This window comes from Aedes albopictus, chromosome 2 (assembly GCF_035046485.1).
Source record: "Aedes albopictus strain Foshan chromosome 2, AalbF5, whole genome shotgun sequence".
In the NCBI taxonomy this organism is placed as follows: Eukaryota; Metazoa; Arthropoda; class Insecta; order Diptera; family Culicidae; genus Aedes; species Aedes albopictus.
The window spans coordinates 376,756,987-376,773,464 of NC_085137.1; positions in this window are offsets into that span (position 1 = coordinate 376,756,987).

Genomic DNA, 16,478 nt, shown 5'->3' on the forward strand with positions numbered 1-16,478 from the left:
GTGGGTATCAATAAACTGCGCGCCCAATGGTCATAAGACAAAATGGCTAAAATAATAAAAAAAAATTGCTTCAATTCGATGAAAAACCAGGCCATACTAATCTAAAGCCATATAATGTTTCATACTAGATGAAATAAACACATGTCTACAGGGGATGGCCAAAATGTTTGGGATAGGCAACTTTTTTTTCTCACAAAAATGTTCAACATGCTGTAACTTGTCATGGAGTGCATAAAAAATTCTCAAATTTAAACTGTTTGTTCACCTATTACATGTGCATGATTGGTACTGATTTGAGCTCGATTGGTTAATGTTTCGCGAAGTTAGAATCGTTCTGGTAAAACAATATTTTTAGACAACTAATTTTTGAACTGTCATATCTCGGAAACCAGTGAACCGAATTGAATGAAATTTTAACGTTTATCAACAATATATTGATACTTGATACGACGTTATAAAATGTAATATTTTCGCACGATGAATAAAGTTATACCGGTTTGACATTTTCACCCATATAGAGGAAAATATGTCAAGTTTACAATATCATACAAAAATTACTAAACGTGTTATTATTTCAATCCAAATAGGCTCTAATAGATCTTATCAGAGATATCTTGAGAACAGAAGCGGAATATAATTGGATATCAACACTAAGATTTAATGACATTGATGTAAAAAATTTACATTTTTTCAAGAAAGATCCAAAAAGTTTCAATCCATGATAACTTTGCTCAACGTTCAAAAAGTACATACGTTTTAATGACATGAGAAGCATCAATGTATTGTTGATAAACGATCAAAAGTTCATTCAATTCGGTTCACTGGTTTCCGAGATATGGCAGTTCAAAAATATGTTGTGTTTTACGAGGACGATTCTAGCTTCGCGAAAGATTAACCAATTGAGCTCAAAATTGTACCAATCATGCACATATAGTAGGTTAACAAACAGTCAAAATTTGAGATTATTTGATGCCCTCTATGAAAAGTTACATCGTTTTGAGCTTTTTTTTGTGAGAGAAAAAAAAGTTGCCTATCCCAAGCATTTTGGCCACCCTCTGTATGATGATATTGTAGAGAAAATTGAAAAAAATGTTTTCTCGAAAATAAAATAAATTTAGATTTTTGAACTGAAAATGTAAATCCACTTTCATGAGACCATATATCCAGATTATCCAAAGCACATTGCATAAAATGTTCAATAACATCTACATTTTTTCCACATATAAAAAGTAAATTATCACCAGCAAATTGAAGCAAATAGCAACCATTAGGTATTACGGATACCGTGTCACTAGTGAATAGGACAGCGTCCATTTATTAGGTTACGCTAAAATCGACAATTAATTTAAGACCCCCCCCCCCCCCTCCGTGACGATTTTTTGTATGAAAATCCTCCAAATTTTGTATGGGTCGTAACGCTCGGCGGTCCTCCCCCCTCTCCCTAGAGCGTTACGTAATTTGTGGACGGTGCCAGATTAACTCACCTAGTGGTGATAGTGCCTTTCTCGTCGAATATGTACTTACGAACTTTCCGTCGACGTTAGTCAAAATGTTCCTGAATCCTGAGAACACTTTATACAGAAAAGCAAAAATTATAACAAAGGCATCATCGATTTGGGAAACTTATTAATGGTACATATTCCGATGTTATGTTCAACAGCAAAACAGAGCTGAAAAATATCAGATCTCTCAGTTGACTGCTTGACCACCTTAACCCTAGTCGTGCATTGGGGTCATTATGACCCCATTACATGAACTACGACAGCGGAGTGAGCGTCAGCTAATGCATGAAGAAGGTTAACTTTATTCTCAATTACAAATCACTTTGTGATCTTTGACAAAGTTAATTTCAGCACACTTTAGGCTATATTTCATTATCATTGGTCACACGATTCACGTAAAATTTGACCTCCTTACGAGAAAACTGCAGAAAATGTAAATTTTACTTTCAAATTTTATGAGGGAGTGAGGGCTCAACCAGCCCCACCCAAATTGTGAGCAGTAGTTTTAGAAGTAAAAGGAGATTGATGATTGAAAAATCTTTTTTCGGTGTTAATGCGATTAAATTATATTTTTTCCATCCTACTATACATTTACACCGCAGGAATTTAAAATAGTGTGATTTGAAGAGATCGCTTTGGTCACGATTTTGTTTTTTTTTTGAAAACTTCGACCATTTCTTCACTTATACACCCTCATTCTTGTTTACGGACGTATCCACTTTCGAACGTTTTTGGTTCGATCGAATCAGTAGGCCATTTGATTTTGCTGGCGTAAACGGGAATGCGAACGATTTTCGTTCGAAAGTGGATTCGATCGAAAACAAGAATGAGGGTGATAATCTTACCCAACGTTTACAGGCTATCATTTTACGTTTGATCACTTCCGGCGGGACACCTGGATCCAATTCCGGTTGTCTCAAATATGGTCTGAGACTATGCCCAAGTAACAATCTCAATTCTATTTGGTTTTATTTGTTTTTATGATAGTTTTATCAAAGCATTACATATTCTAGTTGATCTTATCGGGGTTTCAGCCTAGCATAACTATTTTTCTTCAATATGTGGTTTTATAAACATCTACAAGAATACTTGGGATTGAGTCCATAAAGCCATAAACACAACAAGAACGGTTGGACTTATTGTCAGTTTTAAAAGGCTCTTGTAGTTATCTTCAATCAATCATTCTTGACCAAGAGCAACTGTTCACACGTGAGAACAGTTTGTACAGGAAAAATGAAAAAAAAAAAACTAGCATCCAAATTTGATTCTCATTATACCTACATTACCACTGCCAATCTGGAGCGCCTATTGAGAGAACCGGCCTCGTCGCGGTACAATACCAAATTTCTCCTGTTGCAGCATCCGAATAGAGGTTGGTTTAGTCATCCAGGACGTCGTTTTCCGTGCAATGGGGGGCAATTTATCGGCCTGCGGACCATGATAAACATGGTGAAAATCGACAACGACTTACTTGTTAGAGATGCTGACCGGAGGAGTGAGGCGCTGCACCGCGTCGGGCTGGGCCGGTTCTCGGGAGGGATGTGCCAGGTTGACAGCAGCCGGCTGATGATGAAATTTGTCCAACCAGGCTTACATTATCACCACGATGCAATAATTTATTGCTTGTTTACATTTAGGCATGCACGATTTATGACGTTCTTCGCGGAGTTAGCATAAACCTGCATCAAAAACGTTATAAACCTTAGTACTCTTTTGCTTAAGTTGAAATAAATTTAAGACGTTCTTGATGGAGAATGTTATAAATCCTAGTATTCTTGAGTTATGCTTGTAACTCTTGCTTGAGTTGAAAGAAATTTAAGACGATCTTATGATGCTACTAATTAAAACCAGCGATAATGGACCGACCATCGACCTGGATTTCAATGGAAGCCATGTTGAGAAAATTCATGAACAATGTTCTCATGACCTGGAAAAATAATTTTCAATATTTTATTGTTGCATTACAATTGAAGCGCGTTGCAATTTTTGGAAGCATCTTGCAACATATATATGATGAATTTTGCTTGGCAGTTGGCAAGCTTGTTGCACCACGGAAATATTCCCAATTTGTGTCAATCTCGATTATAATAATTTATCATTTTCGTTTTGTTTTTGTTTTCGATTCAATTGAACTTATCTTTCAACATAAAATCGGCAGCAGCAACAAAAACTGATAAATTTGTTATCGTTTTATCGTAACCTTGAAGAGTTCTAGAAGGAGAGAGCTTTTCGCCTAGAGGACATCTTGGGAAGTACAACAAGTTTTAAGAGAATCTTAAAAGCAACTCTCCAAGAGCACCTTAGGATGGGCCTCTTTAGTCTTATGACGGATTTGTGGTTGAGTTGATGTCGTTTTGCAGAGCAATTTTATTTATGCATGGTTTTAAGGAACAGGTGTTGAAGAATACTTCAAGAGCATCATGGAATAAATTTTGTTACTTGGGCATGTTCTTGTCAACTGTTCATCGGGTTACCTAAAAAGCCGAAAATTAATGTGATCTGAGGCTATTTTCTAACCGTTCGGCAAATTTTTGAAAAAGCCACGTTTTTTTTGTGTCGCATGCATGATTTTGGTTCACTTCTATTAAATCGCTTCCGATGGAACACCCGAAACCGATTCCGAAATATTATTACAAGGTCTAGATGTGGCCTGGGACTATTTTCTTGTTGACCGTTCAACAGATTATCAAAAACGCCGTTATAGTTTGGTTATCTTCTATGTTTTACCACTTCCGGCGGGTTACTCGTCTCGTCACCACTTCTGGAACACTACCGATTCTCCCAAATATGGTCTGAGATTATTTGATGGCTAACCGTTTATCATGTTACTAGTAAGTCATTGATATGTCGCATGTACATGTTGGTTGGTGTATTGGTCCTCTTTTACATTTGACCATTTCTGGCGGGACACCCGGAATCGGTTCCGTACCACTACCGGTTCAGATATGGTCTGAGACTGTTTTCTTGCTAACTGTTCATAAGGTTATCGAAATTGCCGCAATTTGACTTTCATATTTAGCCACTTCCAGTGGGACATCCGGCACTGGTTCCGGAACACTACCGGTTCAGATATGTTCTGAGAATATTTTCTTGCCACCTCTCCTCATTAGGTTATCAAAAAAAACCGCGCTTTGATATGTCGCATTATGGCAGTTCAAACTTCAAACATGTGAAAAATGCAAAGCTCCCATATGTATATTGCAATATTTGATGCAAAACTAGAGTCCTGCCAAATTTTCAGCCATTTTGGTGGTGATTTAATGGTGGCCCAAAAGCAAAATAGGTTTATATGGGAATTACTATGGAGAATTTTCGAAAAAGGTTCTCCGCGTTGTAGAACTTTGCCACATGGATGAAGTCATAGGGTCAAAGCCAATTTGAATTTTTCAGATCTCAATGATGAATGTGGCCGAAGAACGGAACTTATTTCGACAATCTGGTAAAAAGTTATTAAAGAAATTCTCACTCGCATGCGCTTCTTTATACACGATGTCCTGCAAGGTGTGCAAGAAGGTAACACGCATACTATGATTGCGTGTCAAGCGTGTCGATCGAGCTGTGATCTTCTGTTCAAGCATGCATGGATGAATATTGATTAATAACTTCTGTCTCGTGATTCGAAACGAGTTGCGGTCTTCGGCAACATTCATCATTGAGATCTAAAGAATTCAATTTGACTTTGACCCTATGACTTCATCCATGTGGTAAAGCTCTACAGCGTAGAGAACCTTTGTCAAAAATTCTCCATAGTAATTCCTATATAAACCTATTTTGCTTTTGGGGCACCATTAAATCACCGCCGAAATGACTGAAAAATTGACAGGACTTTAGTATTGCACCAAGAATTATAATGAACATATGGGAGCTTTGAATTTTCAACATGTTTGAAGTCTGAACTGCCCTAAATTGTCGCATGCATGGATTTGGTTCACTTTTATATTTTGCCACTTCCGACGGAATACCCGAAACCGGTTCTGGAACACTACCGGTTCAGATATGGTCTAAGACTGTTTTCTTGCTAACTGTTCATCAGGTTATTGAAAATGCCGCAGTTTGATGTGTCGTATGTACACTGTGGTGCAAAATTGATCGGACAAACGCCGTTTTTCATACAAAATAGCCAAGTTTGAGATGCTGTAACTATGGTTTGCGTTGATGGATTGAGCTCAATTTTTGACACGGAACTATCAATATGCTGAATTTTTTGTATACAAAGTACAAATTGTTTTCGTTCACAGGTTTAGGCGTGGCAAGGCGTTCAAAATGTGCAAAAGTGATCGGACAGTGGCACGCGTGTAAATCAAAGGGGTGGCGAGCGGGCTAACAGTACGTTTGCCTCCGTCCCGTTAAAACCTTGGCAGGCCTCCAGGTACGTTCAATACTCGCATCAACAAAGGTGGGTAGTAGGCTCAGATGGAACATTCCTGACCTACGCTGATCCGGCTCTGGACACAAACCCCATGAAGGTTCGCGATCAACCCTCGCTTGGCCTCCCTGCTTGCAAAGATAACCAAGGGATCATAAGCAACTACTATGACGAGTGGAGATAGCAGCCCGGCGTGGGGACCCAACAAAATGGAAAATCCAACAAATAGCGAAGTCGAGCAGAACGCGAACGCGTTCCGTAGAAGCGAGAGGATGCAGTGATCACCAGTGACTCCACTGGAAACCGCAGCGAGCGCTAGCAGTAGCACGATACGAAACGAGCTCCGAGGAAACCAACAGGAGCTTGGGTTATCAATTCAGCGAGTATTCACACCGACTACGAAGAGCAGCGCTACTCAAGAGTCGGGTCTGGGTGAGGTGGGGAAGAAGGTGAACGAACTGTATGAGTTTGTGAAGGACAAACACAACGTGCATCTAAAAATTAAACAGCTAGTGGCGAACATCAAATCTGCTGTTATAGCCGCCAAACGCGAGCAAAAGGCGCAAAAAAGCGGAAGGAGAAAGAAGAAAAGAAGTAGGAAGAAAACAAGCAGTGCAACGCCGAAGGACCGATGGTGATTCGAATAAGGAGGGCGTATCGAGGCACCCAGACGTCGACAATCCGATTGCCGGTAGATGCTGCCAACAAGCCGGTGATAACTGGGAAGGTGAAAGTTGGATGGGCGGTGTGCTCACTGCGACTGGCTCCTCAAGCCACCAAACAAATGGAGCGATGCTTTAAATGCATGGAGTTCGGTCAACAAGCGAGAAGCTGCAAGGGCCCTGGCAGGTCCGCATTGTGTTGGAAATGCGGTGGAAGTGGCCACGTTGCTCGAGAACTACACGAAGCAACCAAGGTGTATGTTCTGCAAACCGGAGGACGGAAACGATCACTTGACTGGTGGCTTCCTGGCTTCAAATGTCCGATGTACAAGAAGGCGCAGGCAGGCCAGCAATGATGATGATGGAGATAAAGCAAGTGAATCTCAATCATTGCGATACAGCACAGCTACTGTTGTGGCAGTCGACAACGGAAATTAAGTGCGACGTCGCAATAATTACAGAGCCGTACCGAGTTCCTCTCGATAACGGTAACTATAAGGCGTATAGAGCAAGGATGGCGGCAGTCCAAGTTACAAGAAGTGGTGGATAGCGATCACGAAGGTTTTGTCATCGCCAAGATCAACGGTGTCTTTGTGTGCAGCTGCTATGCGCCTCAGAGGTGGACCCCTGAGCAGTACAATCGGATGTTGGATCTACTAACCGATAAGTTGATAGGACGAGCGCCGGTTGTTATCGGCGGGGACTTTAACGCTTGGACTGTGGAGTGAAGAAGTAGGCTGACCAACGTAAGGGATTACAGTCTGCTGGAAGCCTTAGCGAAGCTGAATGTGAAAGTGTGCGACGAAGGCTCTGTGAGTACATTCCGCAAGGACGGACGAGAATCCATTATTGACGTAACGTTCTGCAGCCCGTCGTTGATGAACAACATGTACTGGAGAGTGAGCGAGCAATACCCGCACAGTGACCACAATCCATCCACTACAACGTTGGTCGACGGATCTCCTCTTTGCCGAGCACCAGGACGACTTGCGAAAGGAAGTGGAAAACGAAGGAGATCGACAAGGACCTTTCGTTCACAAGAATTAAATTTGTTCTTGTTAAGAAATTTGCAGATATTTTGACAACAACAAAAAACTGATATCATATCTTTTTTTTTTTTTTTTATCTAGTTCATTTATTTGGGGCTCAATCGCGTATAACGCTTTACGGAGCCGAGGATCTTTCTTTGTACTTAATAGTATACATTATACAGAGTAATAACTTTTTAATGATATCTGTTAGTAATGGGTGGAAGCCAGGGTACTCGTGGCAGCTCGAGGTTAGAAGGTCACATTTTGAGGGATGGACAGGGTAAGGATTGGGTCAAAGGTTTCACTGCTGCTCATCCGGTGGTGAATCGCATCTTGCTAGCGTATTCGGTGCCTTGTGGTGTTGGTACCAACTTGTTCTGGGACTTGGTCTTCCGGATGGCCAGGAGCAGCTTGGTAACACAAAGAGGACAAAACAGAGAAAAAAAAACTGGAGAAGAAAACACAAGCGAATTAAACTTTTATACCAGCAGAGCGAAGAAAGTCGAAAATACATCCCATGTATGTGACATCGCGGGTCCCCAACACATCTCTCACAAGAACAAAGGGTTGTCTACCTCGGGCCTCAAGGGTATCCAATAGTAGCGCTCTGGAGGCGTCATTATCCGGGCATTGCCAAACTACGTGGTCGATGTCATCATAACCGGAACCGCACTTAGTACAAACATTGCTCAACGCGAGGTTAATCCTGTGTAAATGCGCGTCTAGCGAGTAATGGTTGGACATAAGTCTTGACATCACGCGAATAAAATTGCGACTTACATCCAAACCATACCACCACACTCGCAAAGAAACATTAGGAATAATGGAATGTAACCACCGTCCCAGCTGGCCATCTCGCCAATCATTTTGCCAACTTTGAAGAGAACTCTGGCGAACAAAATGGAAAAATTCATCATGTGAAATTCTTCTATCATAGATCTCACCTTCCTGTGCGCCCACCTTTGCGAGAGAGTCCGCCTTCTCATTGCCATAAATTGAGCAATGTGAGGGGACCCATACAAAGGTAATCTTGTATGATCTTTCGACCAGTGCACCCATCTGCTCCCTTATTTTTGTAAGAAAGTAAGATGAATGTTTTACAGGTTTCATCGACCGGAGTGCCTCAATCGAACTAAGGCTATCCGAGAAGATGAAGAAATGGTCTACGGGCATGTTGGAAATCATCCCCAAAGCGAAGTTGATTGCTGCCAGCTCAGCAACATAAACCGAACAAGGTTCCTGAAGTTTGCGGAAGGCAGTGAAATTTTCATTGAAGACACCGAAACCAGTGGATCCATTTATGCGAGACCCATCAGTGAAGAATCTCTTACAGGAATTGACATTTTGGTACTTTTCGTTAAAAATGCGAGGAATAGATATACATCGAAGTTGATCTGGTATTCCATGAATAGCTTGTTTCATGGACAGATCGTATTTAACAGAGGAACTGTCATTAGTGAAGTGTACACGAGGAGGATTATAACCTGGGAGGCTTATATCAGATGACATGTAGAAAAGATAGATTCTCATGAATTTTGACTGAGTGTTCAGATTGAGCATTTCTTCGAAGTTTTCAATAACAAGTGTGTTGCTCACTCCACACTTGATAAGTAACCTTAACGAGAGCTCCCAGAATCGGTTCTGGAGAGGTTTCACCCCTGCCAGGACCTCTAGGCTCGCATTATGCGTTGAGTGCATGCAACCGAGGGCAATACGCAAACAACGATATTGAATTCGTTCCAGCTTCATTAGGTGGCAGTTTGCTGCTGAGTGGAAGCAGAAAGAGCCATACTCAATAACAGAGAGAATAGTCGTTTTGTAAAGTTTTATGAGGTCTTCCGGGTGAGCACCCCACCATGTTCCGGTAATTGTGCGTAGAAAATTGATCCTTTGTTGACATTTTTGCACCAAATACTTGATTTGGGTACCCCAAGTGCCTTTTGAATCAAACCAGACCCCAAGGTATTTCGAAGTCAAAGATTGGTCGATTTCTATTCCCAAAAGATTGAGTTTCAGTTGGGCTGGGTTCCGCTTTCTAGAAAACACAACCAGTTGAGTTTTTTGCGGAGCAAACTCGATCCCTAAATCTCTTGCCCAGATTGACAGATTATTTAGAGAATTTTGCAATGGTCTTTGCAACATTTCTGCATGTGGGCCTTTTAGAGAAACCACAGCATCATCTGCAAGTTGTCTTAGCGTGCATTGTCCTTCCAAGCAACTATCAATGTCTTTCACGTAAAAATTATAAAGCAAGGGACTTAAACATGAGCCTTGGGGTAGGCCCATGTAACTAATTCTGGAAGTTGTCCGTTGTCCGAGATTGAAACTCATATGTTTTTCTGACAACAAATTATACAAGAAATTATTTAAAATTCCTGGAAGTCCACTATTGTGCAGTTTTTCTGACAATATTCCTATGGAAACTGAATCAAAGGCGCCCTTAATATCCAAGAAAACTGAAGCCAGTTGCTCCTTTTCCGCAAAGGCCAGTTGAATATCTGTTGAAAGCAACGCTAGACAATCGTTTGTTCCTTTGCCCTTGCGAAACCCGAACTGTGTATTTGAAAGCAAGTTATTCGATTCGACCCAATGGTCGAGTCGTGATAGGATCATTTTTTCCAACAATTTCCTTAAACATGATAACATAGCAATTGGACGGTATGAATTATGATCAGACGCTGGTTTACCAGGCTTTTGAATAGCTATTACTTTGACCTGTCTCCATTCATGCGGAACGATGTTGTTCTCCATGAATGAGTTGAACAGGTCCAGTAATCGTCTTTTCGCGATATCTGGGAGATTCTTTAGAAGATTGAACTTGATCATATCGCTTCCCGGAGCGGAATTGTTTGATGAAAGAAGAGCCATAGAAAGTTCCAGCATAGTGAAGGGTCTGTCCAGAGAACCGTCTCTTGGGGATGTTTCCCAAGAAATCGGTTGTGCTGGGACTGAGTCTGGGCAGACCTTTTTCGCGAAGCTGAATATCCAACGGTTGGAGTATTCGTCACTCTCATTAGAAGAAGAGCGGTTTCGCATGTTGCGAGCCACTCTCCAAAGCGTTGTCATTGAAGTTTCTCTTGAGAGACCCTCAATAAAGTGTCGCCAATAACTACGCTTCTTCGCTTTCAGCAGGTTTCTCAGCTGTCTTTCGAGCTTTGCGTACTCTTGATAAAGATCTGAGGTACCGTGCCTACGAAAAGTTTTGAAAGCATCAGATTTTTTAAGATACAACTGGGTGCAATCATCATCCCAGCCTAGTGTGGCTGGTCTTCTTTTGAAGGTTGCACTTGGAACACGTCGTTTTTGTGATTCTAATGCACTCTTATATATCAGTTCAGACAGGAATCGATACTCATCCAAAGGTGGGAGGGGATTGAATGATTCGATGCCAAAAGATACCGCTTCTGCATACTTTTGCCAATCGATATTCCTTGTGAGGTCAAAAGGAACCTGAATTGGATGGTCTGACCTTTCACTATTATGCTTTATGGTGGTTATAATGGGTAAGTGATCACTACCATGAGGATCCTCGATTACCTTCCACAAGCAATCGAATGATAGTGAACTTGACCCCAGTGATAGGTCGAGACGACTTTCTTTGCCGTCAGATGCAATACGTGTCACTTCACCTGTATTTAAAATGTTCAAATTGAAATCGTCGCACAAATCATAGAAAACGGCCGCTCTATTATCGTCATATGGTTCGCCCCACCCTGTACCATGCGCGTTCATATCACCCAGAATTAAAACTGGATGTGATAGTGCAGAAACCGCATTCCAAAGATGACGGCGGTTAATTGAAATTCTTGGAGGAATGTAAACGGAAGCTACGCAAAGGTCTTTACCCTTTACGTTTATTTGGCAAGCGACGATTTCTACGCCAGGATGAGTCGCGATTGGAATTCTATAAAATGAGTAAGTCTTTTTGATCCCCAAAAGAACTCCCCCATAATGGTCATCTCTATCCTGGCGTATAATGTTAAAATCGTGGAAGTTGAGTTCATCTTCAGAAGAAAGCCATGTTTCACAAAGGGCAAATATATCACAATCAGAGTTGTGAATCAAAAACTTAAACTGGTCTAATTTAGGTTTTAGACTATGACAGTTCCACTGTAGCACAGTGATCATATCTTGTACCTCACTTGATGAATTATCCATCGAAAGATATGATCGCAGCAAGGAGGGGCCATGATTGTGTCAGATTCCGAAGATATTCTTCTACTGTAGGTATAAACATATCAATAATGCCTCTAAATGTTTCTGGAAGGCTGAGGGCATCATATAAGCGATCCACGAGAACCCTAAAAGTAAACAGTCCTCGCTTGGGTCTAGGAGGCTTGCTTGAATTGCGAGGAACTTTGGTAGCTTTTTTCTTGCTACCTTGTCGATTATTTCTCTTTGAAGTGTATTTAACAGGCGGAGACGGGGGAGACAGGTTCTTGCTACAACATGGATCTGAAGCTAGAGGAACCTGATTCTTCGGAGTTTTTAAGTTTACCCCGTCCCCTTTGACATTAGGCAAACTTTTGAGGGAAGACTTCAAAAAGACCTTTCGGCGCAATCCCGGGGAAGATGATGACTTCCTTTTTCCAGGTGCGTGTACCTCCGAAAGAGATCCACCCTCATCAGTTTCGCCATCGTCCTGATCATCGGAAGACAACTCCTGATAGGGATTTTCAACTGGGACAGCTGATTCAGACACGGAATCTGGTGTTTTAAAAGATTTCACCATCTCCGCATAGGTCTGCTTGGAGCGCCTTATAATAGAGCGACTCTCATTTCGAATGCGTCTTTTGTAAGCCGGGCAAACTTGCAAGTCGTGTGGATCTCCGCCACAGTAGCTACATTTTTCCGCTTCCTGTGTGCAAGAGTCCTCCAAATGAGCTTGGTTGCATTTGCCACAACGGGGCTTGTTGTCGCAAAAGCTATCACTGTGACCAAACTGCTTGCATTTGGTACAATTAAAAACCTTCGGCCTAAAAAGATGCACTGGGTAAAAACCACCATCAATTACAACAAATTCCGGGAGGACGGAACCTGGAAAAGTCACTCGAAAAAACGCTGAAGGCGAGTACACCTTTTTATTTCCTTCCATGGAAACCTTAGATAAGCGTTTACAGTCTAGGATAGCCACATCAGGAATTGACCTATTTTTGAATCGACCAAAGCCGGTCTTGATGTCCTCACATGTCAGCATTTCGTCGAGGATCTTCCCCTCCACCTCCACTTCTCGTGCTGGCACATAGACGGCGTATTCAACAGTAAACGCTTCGTGTTGAGCAATTTCATTTGCTGCTTTGTAGCTAGGTGCGGTAACACGCAGCTTGGATGCTTTCACTTGGTGAATAACGGTCCCTGGATACTTACGCGTCAGCTCTCGAGAAATCGAAAGCATATTCAATGGTTTGCATTTGCGCCGGAAATAGACAACCCAAGGTCCAGGCGAAGATGGCTGATAAAACCGCGTACGAGCAATGATATCATTAGGAGGCGTTTCGCCTCCAATCGAATCGTCCATGTGGAAACAAATTTATGGAAAATAACTCAAAAGTGCAAAAGAGGAAGAGAAAAACCCTAAAGTATTTACAGTGCACTTTCTTCCTTAGGACGACAACTGTTTGGTTTGTAAACCAAACAATGTTAATAATATATAGAAAAAAAAATAAAGCAAAAAAAAAAAAAAACTTGTACTAATAATATACGAATTCAATTCTTATGTTTATTTTAGCGCACCCTGTAGGATGCAAAAAAACGGTATTGAAAAAAAAAGAAAAAATAGCTAATAAAAAAAAAATGGTCCGTTATTTACAGTTTGTTCACCCTTACCCGTATACAGTAGTTTGGGAACCACTGTTATGGATGTCAAAAAAAAAACACGTGGTCGAATGTGGACTGGGGATACAATAGACAAAAGCGATCAAAACAAATTGGGCGGACAAAAGAGTGTATCGAAAGAGTGATACTTATCTGACCGAAGCAGGTAGATATTTATCACAGGCAGGTCGATGGTAAAGCTGTCCGTCGCGTCTGCCTTCGCACCCGTCGCCGCCGTCCTCTTGGATGACGGAGGGGCTGATGATGGCGATAAAGATGACTTTCTTGGATGCGATGCTTCTTCTTTGATGTACGATGATGCAAGCACCTCGCTTCCCGGGTTGCGCTGGATACCACCTTGCGACACTACACTTCGCACAAGCAGGAAAACGTACGATATAAAAAACCTTCCGCACTTGCGGGGGAAAAAACTCCACTTATACGAGGTCTATCGCGTGGTGAGATACGGAGCACACGTCCGACTCGTCCAAATGCACAACTGGGAATGATGATATCATATCACTTTGAGTTATTCGTGCGATATTCATTAAATCTTTGAATAGCACATCAATATCACATAGAGATATGACATCAAAAATTGTTCGAGTTGAGATCTGATTTATATATCCTCGTCTACCCGGGCAGTCACGTGTACCACGACCCCTTCTAAATTCAAATTGAGATGGAGAGAAATATTGTGTTCTATTCAATAAGATCGAATAAAGCTAATAGGAAGAACACGCCGCGATATAGGCCTACCCCTATGGACGGAGTCCGAATTCCGAAAAAGCTACCGATCGATAGAACTTGTGATGAAAACAGAACAATACATAGGCAGTCGGATGCCCTAAACTTTTTTCCAGTCTTGGTAAGGTGGTATGAACTACCAATCAAGCCGATCTGTTTAAAAGCACAGGTCGTACGGCAGAAGTTTCACGCATTCGATGTATTCGTTCAATACATGGCCTACTTGCTTAATTTCGCCTTCTATGAATTTTCATACTTGTTTGCAACCTAGCGAATACTATCAAATCTATCATTTCATTATCCACTTTGATCTCTACTCCCTTACACTCTGAGTAGAAGAAGAATATAGCCATAAAATTATGAGGTTATAAATAGTAGTCGCCACCATCCTCGATTGTTTTGTCAAGTTTGCTATAAAGTCGTTCGTGTGCTATCTATCTCTGGAGTAAAGAACTGACAATCGCGTAGACAGGGTTTCCCAAACCTCTCAACGATGGATCATTGCTATACATGCAAAGTGGAGATTCGACCCGAGGATATTGTTGTGATGTGCTACGGTATCTGCAAGGATAAACACACTTTTCACGCTAGATGTGTGGGCTTGACGTACGACGAAGGATGTGCTTGCTTACATAGCAACATATTTTGGATGTGCGACCCGTGCCGACATGCTATCGAATACGAGCGTTTTGGTAAATCTGCATCTGATATAAACACGGAAAAATTGGCAACAAAGGATGAAGTGAAGGCTGAGGTGGAATGAATTCACAAAATTCTAACGCAACTGACTTCGCATTTACAATCAATTGAAATACGTGGAGAATTGTCATCTAACTCTATTAATCTTTCAACGTCCTCACCTCCACCGTTAAGTTCAACGAAAAACAACGTAGAACATCTTGCCAACGAACAACCTTCTGTTGCCATGCAGAATAGTAGCCTGCAGTTGTACATCTCAAATATTGCGAATGACGTCACGGAAGATGAAATAGGGTCTATGGTGTGTGAAGCACTAGGAGCCAAACGGGGTTTGAACGTGAAATGTTTAGTGTCTCCCTGGAAAGATATTTCAACGTTGGATTATGTGTCATTCAAAGTCGTCCTTGGTGCACAATATCGGAAAGCTGCCTTTGCTGCGTCGAACTGGCCAACCGACCGGTGTACGAATTCGAGAGTTTCGTGACCGCTACAATTCAGTGTGGAGACCAAACCGAACAACTCAGCTACCAGAATAATTTTTTCAACAGCCTCATTTAGTGTATTCCCGTTATTTTGATTCGTGAAAATTGGTAAAATAGCATACATGTATTTGTTCTTGTTTTAATATTTAATTTTTAAGTGGTAGTCTGTGCGACTCAGTCGAAAGGCGAAATAAATAAATACAAAATACGGTCGATAAATCAGAACCTAATATTGTTTTCTTCAGCCCAAAATTCAAGGCAATTTACAATCATTGCTCCATTAGTTTTCGTTAACACGATAACAAACTGATAGGTCTTCTGCTGTCAGATAATGAAGGATCTCTACGAAGCTAAGAATACTGAATACTTAGATGATGCGCCATTCGAAAGGAATAGTATTTTAAAGTAATAAGCTGTTATATATCGAAAGTGAATGGAGTTTTCCTTCATCGGGCAACATTTTCAAAACAATACACCTTATGTTATCAACACCCGGAGCAGTATTTTTGGTTATAGATAAGGTCAAATTAAACTCAGCCAAAAAGAATGGATTACAGAGCTCAGGAATATAATAAATAAGAATTATGTTTTATGATTTTTGGATGTAGCAATATATTATATAGCGGATACTTTGAATCCATTCTTCAGAATATTTTAGAACAGAAGGAACACTAAAATTATTGAGTGAACATATAGTCTTTCAATACACTGGTATATGATAAAAAAAATTGTTTACGAAAAATATTAGTCATTCAAGGACAAAGCACATAAATAGTAAACACTCTAAAAAAATGTATGGAACCCGGAAGAGAACTGTTTCCGCAATCTTAGTCACCTTATCGACGTTTTTGGAAAAACACGATTCCGAGATAATCGAATTTAAGGACAGGCTCGTTAGAATCCCAAGATGGCCGCCACAATGGCCAACGCTCCACACCTACGCACGGTTTTAAGCGAACAAATTGCATAATGAATAAAGCCAGCGCAACAGATCTTCTTAGTTTAAACTTATTACAAGTGAGCATGGATAAAATAAAATTACACTATTTTTAGAAGTTTACGTCTTGAGATTTGTGCTTCTGAGGCTCTCGTGCAATGTTGAACTGGGATTCAAAGATGTTTGTCCTTAATGTTTCAAGTATACACTACGCGCCCGTAAGGGAGCGAGGTGCAAA